The following is a 7893-nucleotide window of genomic DNA, read 5'->3' as shown; positions in this document are numbered from 1 at the left end:
CGTCCACCACCCCAGGTCAAAGATATACGGCGTACATATACACGTCCACCACCCCAGGTCACAGATGTACGGCGTACATACACGTCCACCACCCCAGGTCACAGACGTATGGCGTACATACACGTCCACCACCCCAGGTCACAGACATACGGCGTACATACACGTCCACCACTCTACCCTCACGTCACAGACGTACGGCGTACATACACGTGCACCACCCCAGGTCACAGACGTACGGCGTACATACACGTCCACCACTCTACCCTCTGTCACAGACGTACGGCGTACATACACGTCCACCACCCCAGGTCACAGACGCACGGCGTACATATACACGTCCACCACCCCAGGTCACAGACGCACGGCGTACATATACACGTCCACCACCCCAGGTCACAGACGTACGGCGTACATACACATCCACCACCCCTTGTCCGGTCCACACGAGCACGACTCGACAGGAAGATGAATCTTTCATCCTCATTAAGCCACCAGCAACTCTGGTGAGTGGACGCCCGCGATTAGATGCACGCAAACGGCGGTGCATACACATATAATGATGAATAATGAATACAGGGCTGAGCGATATCGTGCTGATCTTTCTGTTAAACAAGACTGCGTGATTTGGGCATGAAAGTACTTTGTGGGAATTACTGGGAAGTGACACAAAAACAAAACAAAAATCCCCCCCCCCCTCCTGCGTTCTACATGTACGGAAAAGGGAAAACAAACAAAAGAAAACAACAACAACAACAACAACAACAACAACAACAACAACAGCAACAACAACAGCAACAACAGCAACAACAACCACAACAACCACAACAAAAACAACAACAACAACAATGAATTAGTATTTCATCGTCGGCTGGCTATTAAAATGTGCTATAAGCCCAGAAAGCAAAATCTTTCAGGACATAGAAAAAACAAACAACCCTCTTTCATTACTTCCACCATTGAACCTACATTCGGTATTTTTTCTTGCTTATTATTCAACATTCAGATTTCGAATTTCGGAGAAAAAAATCCTTCGTGCACAGATCAAGAAACTAATGTGTAATAAGACATCCAAAACTGTTGGCTTTGTACACATTCTGAACAGCTGTCCGACGGTATCGATGACAAACTCAACATGCTCTCCCTCTGTCTCTGACAGTTGAGATTAATTGTCCGCGGGTATTGTCTGGTGACGACATCAGAGGTCAACGTTTCCCGTGAGTCGAAGCGTCAGGTTTCTCTCAAACAGCACTTTTGATAATACGAAATCAATAAATCAATACCGTGTGCATATTATATCGATCTCCTCAAATCGACCCAACTGTTCAAACGTTATTGATATTTGATACGAGCGACAGAAAGGGCAATTGTTTTCGCAGCTTTGCAGCGGAGTAAGAAAGATGTGTGGAAAGGAACAACTGAGATGGAAAGTGATTGTTGTGTTCACGTGTGTGAGTGTTTAGTTTTAGAAAGAGTTTTACGTCGTTTGTAACTCAAATAGGTCATATATGTGTCGAAGATTAGAGGTGTTACTTGATACATGTGAATTAGTAGCATACACAGACAAGAAAAAAGACAGATAAGGATGATAGATTTTTTTTTTAAGAAAAGAAAGAGCATGCCACACCAAAGCACCTGCCAACCACCCCACAGTGTCAGTGACAAACAGAGGGCTATAAGGAAACAAAATAAAGAGGACAATATTGAATTTTTAATAAAAGAAAAAACTTAAAGAAATGAAGTACAACATTTTTGTTATATTAATACTCCCCTAACCTCAGGCGAAGAAATGTGACACGGTGAGATGAACTTTAGACCCGGCCCCTAGGCTAGTCGCTGACCGAGTGGCTTCCCTTAACACGTCGAGAGATTGCTAACGGAGACACATTGCCAACTATGAATCGTTGGGTTTCACAACTCCTATAACCCACTGGGTTTTTTTTCTTTCTTCTAAATTAATCTAGTTCTTTTTATGCCCTAATCGACACAATTTGTTTTAGTAAGAGTTCTACGGCACTTGAAACACAAAAAGGTCATATATAGTATGTGCCGAAGATTAGAGGTATTACAAGAGAGTAACAAACACGAAAAAGAAGGAAGAGAGATCAAGACGATAGATGTTCGATAAGAAAGAAGGGGCAAACCACTCCAGAGCACCCGCCAACCACCCACATCGATACAATTTATATCATTTTGGAGGCGTGGCAAGAACCTGCAAGAAGCAACATAGGCTGAGAAGGGTATAGCATTCCGGCAAAAAGGACAAAATAGTTGATAAACATTCCCCTAATTCAGGAATCAAACCCGGGTCTCTTGTGGATGACAGAGATGGGCCTTCTCGCTACACCTCAGACAGAGGTGTTGATATTGAGTACGTCAGCTATAGACGTGTTATTTATGTATTTATGTATTTATTTATTTATTTATTTATTTATTTATTTATTTATTTATCTATTTTAATTTAATGTCATTTATTTTAATTTCATATAATTTAATTAATCAATTTCTTTATTCATTCATTCATTTATTTATTTATTCATTATTTTTTATGTGTTTATTCAATTATTTATCTACTTATTTATTTATCTATTTATTTATCTCCATTCCAATATCCGGTTGACGCCCTCTGATTGGTATCAAAAGGGGTGCAGCTGATACTGTTAGCTACTGCATACATATTTAAAGTCGTAACATGTTAGCTAAAAAAACCAACCTTGTTATAAACCTCGTTAAACCGTAAATGATTAAACAAGTGATAGTATTTTACGTCCCCATGGACACAATTTAAATAATTTTAGAGGAGAGCTGCATTGGCTTTATTTGTCAGTGACAGCCTGGGCTCAGAAGGGTATAGCATCCCAGAACAAAGCTGCAGCAGATACTCTATACAAGAGACGTCCTGATTCTTTCATTCGTAGGTTTTTTCTTGTTCTAAAATTTGGTGTGCAACTATTGAAATATTCATGCACTGATTGTTCTAAACATGTGTCATCTTTTTATGTCATGGTTGTGATGTGTATAGTTGGGGATTTGAAGAAAATAACACTTCTGCCGTTTGAATAGAAAACCTAGTATCCGACAAAATCAAGTATTGTCACAAACTACAAAAAGGACAACTATTATGCTGTTTAAATTGATACTCTCGGTTGTAATGTTTTGTACATTCGTTGAATATATAATGTAGATATTCAGTTTCAAACTAACATAGACCGATGTGTACATTTTCAATTAAATACAATGTTTTCTTAAAAAACCAGCAATCTGCCCTCCCCCTCCCCATCCCCTAGATTTTTATATTCCCAGATTCGTATATACTTGGTTTTCCATTAAAAAGGCAGTGTTGTCCGGACATCACCAGTCCCCCCCCCCCCCCCCCCCGCCCCTTATTAATATGGTCTTTAAACAAACTATAAACAAAATAAACCATCAAAGGAAATGGTTAATTCATCCCAGCCTGACTCGGCCCAGTGGCAGAAATATGCAATATTTGACCCATGATAATATATATTTGCACAACCTGTATTCTTTCATTACGGAAACTTTATTTGACAAATGAGTGTTTTATATGATGTGATCTGGGCCAATGGCCTTAGACACTGAGTAAACATCCTTACTTACTCTTGACAAAAGATAAAAGAACACCAAGTCGTGCCATATGCAAGCATAGCCTACCACTTCCGTTTACCTCATTTGAGCACATTTCACTGTGGCGTTTTGGGGTAAAACTAAACTAAAGACGACCACCCCCCCCCCCCTTCTCCCATTCCCTGGTCGTAGTAGGCACATGGGAAAGATCGGCTACAAGGGGACTTATTGTGTGATCGCCGTAGCCTTCGTGACGCATTCGATTCATGTTAATAATGGGAGGTCGAGAGATATTTTTTTACATATTCCATTCATAAACAAAACTGGTGTTTGTTGTAAAAGGGTTAACACCCCCATCGACACTATAACTTAGATAATATAGGAAGTGGGCTTCCCAAACCATAATTTTGTGTGCAGGTACGTTCGAGCGATAGGGGATTAAGGCTTCATACAACGTCTTGTTTGTTTTCGTTTTTTATAAGAGTTTTACGGCACTTGTAGCGCAATTAGGTCATATAAGTGCCGAGATTAGATGTGGTACAAGTTAAGTTTTCGTTTTAGAAGAGGTTTTACGGCGCTCGCAACTGCATAAGGTCATATGAGCGCCATAAGATTAGAGGTGTTACAAGAGAGTAACAAACATTAAAAAATAAGAAGAGGAGATAAGGGCGATAGATGTTTGATAGGAAAGAAGGAGCAAACCACACCAGAGCACCCGCCAATCACCCACGAGGTATTATAAGAAAGTAGCAAGCATAAAAAGAAGGGAAGGAGACAGGGACGATAGATGTTCGATAGTAAAGAAGGAGCAAACCACACCTGAGCACCCGCCAACCATCCACTAAACATCATGTTCATGAGGGAATCAAACTCAAATTGTTCATTGTTCATGCGTTAGGCGGTAGCTCTAACATCTGCACCAGCGACACCGTGGGGTCTGTCCGTCTCGAAAAGGCGTCAAAATCTAACACTAAATAAGACACTGACTTCCTGTAACGTTTTGAACTATGGAGAGAAAACATCACAGTTGATGAACTACCTCGGTAGGGGATAACGCGGATATAGTTACACCAGCAACAAACTCGAGTGTACTAAACTCAGGAATAGTAAGCAAATACAATCGACTTCGTTTGTGCTGAACTCGCTTGAGTTGATCTTCGGTTAAGTTGATCTTTTTCTCAGGTCCCAGCACGACCTCTTCCTCTTTAAAGGTCCCAACAGTTAAGTTGACCCGTCGGATGAGTTTATCTGGTCACTTTTAAGCACAAGGGGGCTATCCCGAAAAATGCTGTTCTGAGAAAATCGAAGGTTAAGTTTTTGCCCCTTGTTCAGTCTCTATAAAATACAAGAAGAGTTTTCTCTATAACCGAACAAATATAAACACTAGTGAAACCAAATTTCTCCTATAAGTAGAGCAATGCCCACTTTTGGTATAGGCCAAAATTTCTGGAACTCCCCGAAATCTGGTTTGGCCCGCTTGTCCTTAAAAGCGACCATCTTTTTTTTCACACCCTCGACGACTTCAACTCATCCGTAGTCGACTGTATTTATTTACACAGAGTACAGTAACATCAGGCGACCTCTAAGTCTGGTACATCCACATGACGACCGGCTCAAATATAGATGGCGTAAGCCCTGTGTGACCATTTGTGAGGCAGTGTGGTGGAATCAGGCTCTGGTTTAAAAAATCGAAGTGAAGAAACTGGCATTTATCTGCAGGTTTGTGAATATTTATCAATTCTTTGCTTTTTGGCTGAAGACCTTTCATGCCCATTGAAGAACACATTTCTGTCTGGATTTTACCGAAACACGTTGTTTAAAGGTGCGAAAAATCCGATGGTTCACGATTGCTTATAGCCCAAATGGAATTAAAGCTTTTAAATGTGAGACATGTGGCAAACCTTTTTCTGCCAGAATTGCTCTCACCGGTCATAGCAGAAGCCACAAGTCATGTTAACCTTACATTCTCCAAATTCTGCTATTTCGCTGAAGAAAAATGTTCACCTCTGCGGAAAAAGTGGTCTCGTCTTCGTCAGATATTGACGCTATTATTATCATTACGCCCATACGGACATGAATATCTTTTTGTTAACTTTTAGTAAGTGTTTTACGGCACTTGTAAACCAATATGGTCATATAAGGGGAGATAAGGATGATAGATGTTTGATACGAAAGAAGGCGCAAACCACAGCAGAGCCCCCGTCAACCAACCACAGGAATATCTCCGAGATTTCACCATCATGTTCTGCCCAGAGGTGGACAGCATACGTTCAGTTACATCTACTTTATTATGAGTATTTTAAATGGAGGAAGCATAAATTTGCAAAGCACAGACAGAAGGCACGTAAGTACGACAGAAACTGAGAAAGCAAAAGACTGGTGTTTGTTTTAGAAAGTGTTTTACAGCACTTGCAACACAATAAGGTCATAAAAGTGCCGAAGATTAGAGGTGTTACAAGAGAGTAACAAACACGAAAAAGAAGGAGGGGAGATAAAGACGATAGATGTTTAATAGGAAAGAAGAAGCAAACCACATCAGAGCACCCGCCAATCACCCACTAAAGACTAGTGTCTTACGTACAGCTCAAATGGAGACGGCATAAGTTCGGTACGTTTACACCATACATTTCAAACGGAGAAGGCAAGGCACACTTCTGATTATTTTCACCATGACGTACTACACAAACGGAGAGGGCATAATTCCTACATTTCACGATGGCGTACGGCGCAAATACGAAGGGCAGAAGTTTGTCACATCTACTTCCTGAACATCTCAAATGGAGAAAGCAATACATCTGATATTTCACCGCATCTCGTACACCACAAACGGCGAAGGCATAAGTCCAATTTTTTTCCCGTTACGAGGAGCTGCGATCTATTGGCATAAAGAGTACAGCTCCAATGAAAAGAATGTTAGTCCCGTGCTTCACATTACGTATAGCTTAAACGGAGAAGGCATTAGTCCAGTGTTTCGTCACATTACATACGTCCCAAACTGAGAGGACCTAAGTTCAACGTGTTCACATTATATTCAGCTCAAACTGAGAGGGTGTAAGTCCAATGTTTCCACATTATATACAGCTCAAACTGAGAGGGTGTAAGTCCAATGTTTCCACATTATATACAGCTCAAACTGAGAGGGTGTAAGTCCAATGTTTCCACATTATATACAGCTCAAACAGAGCCGGCATCATCGAGTCGACTCACAAGCCACAAGGAGCTCAGCCAAATTCGATACGATTACCAATACTTGGCGACTGATACTTCTCTGCCAGCCCTTCCAGATTCGATTCCAAAATAAGGAGAGTGTATGAGTCATGTATTTTTGAGATTTTTTTTTTCTTTTGGATTTCTGATTCTGATTACTCCGCGCATCCACAAGTGGGCGTGGTGCTTTTTTCTGCAAAATAAGGACAACATTTCTCGCTCTTTTAGCTTTCCGCAGTTGCGAGTGCCGCAAAACACTGACCAAAATCCAAACTTTTCTCTGCCATATTGTCTCACTGGCCACAGAAGTGGTCTAAAGTCACCATAACCTCTAAACTTCTTCCATTTCGCAATTATTCCCCTCTGCACATGCATTGGTCATCGCCATAATACCTTGACGGACGAACTATTGTCATTATTATTTACTATTGTACTGATTAGAAAGAGAGCAAATATTTCAACACACGGCAAACAAAACTTTGTTTTTTTTCTCCCATCCATCTGAGTGTCACTTAGATATCCCTAACTTTATATTTCAATCTTACACTGTAGGCCAATTCAATTAGTGAACAGATCAAAATGACTCAAATTACGCAAAAATCCTTCCAACAAACGTGTTTTCCCAACAAATTGTCCAAAACCACCCAAAAAATTTTTTTTTAAAAATAAGGCACAGTCTTGATAAATCATCTTTTTTTTTTCTATAAATTACTGTTCGATCGATTAATCAACACAGACAGTTCAAACACAAAGTCAGAACAAAAACACGGAAAGAACTGGAGAAAAACGACACGGGCTGAAGGGAAAGGACAAAATCGAGAGCCATTGTTCCAGCATTTTTAAGGCTTCCGTTGATATGTTCGTTTATTTCCTGCAGCAGAAAGGCAAGAGAGAACAAAAAAAAAATAATGAAAAACTCAACAGAAAACTGAACGGTATCTCTCAAACATGCACCAGAAACATGTTGGGTTATTTTTTTCTGCAGTGTCCCCAGATAAGATAATTTCCTCTCATAACTGACCAGAGAACCATAGGCCTACGGAAACACGCTGTCTGTCTGTCTGTCTGTCTGTCTGTCTGTCTGTCTGTCTGTCTGTCTGTCTG

At 40.5% G+C, this 7893-nt stretch overlaps 1 protein-coding gene and 1 long non-coding RNA gene across 4 annotated transcripts in view; both read right to left on the bottom strand.

The window, feature by feature from the left end:
• Positions 1–7869, bottom strand: part of LOC118477382 — a 9637-nt gene extending 1768 nt beyond the window's left edge. The window contains exon 1 of one of the 3 annotated variants that reach the window (XR_004858333.1): positions 6261–7869. This is a non-coding gene — a long non-coding RNA (uncharacterized LOC118477382). Of the gene's footprint in view, positions 1–6163 lie in introns of all 3 variants that reach the window. The other 2 variants (XR_004858332.1, XR_004858331.1) reach the window with 2 other exon arrangements.
• Positions 1–7893, bottom strand: part of LOC101849600 (rap1 GTPase-activating protein 1) — a gene marked incomplete in the record, with an annotated part of 218284 nt that overhangs the window by 168253 nt on the left and 42138 nt on the right.

The sequence above is a fragment of the Aplysia californica genome, unplaced genomic scaffold, assembly GCF_000002075.1.
Source record: "Aplysia californica isolate F4 #8 unplaced genomic scaffold, AplCal3.0 scaffold00077, whole genome shotgun sequence".
Classification (NCBI taxonomy): Eukaryota; Metazoa; Mollusca; class Gastropoda; order Aplysiida; family Aplysiidae; genus Aplysia; species Aplysia californica.
Note: the sequence above shows the minus strand (reverse complement) of the source record. Positions and strands in the feature narration are given on the sequence as shown.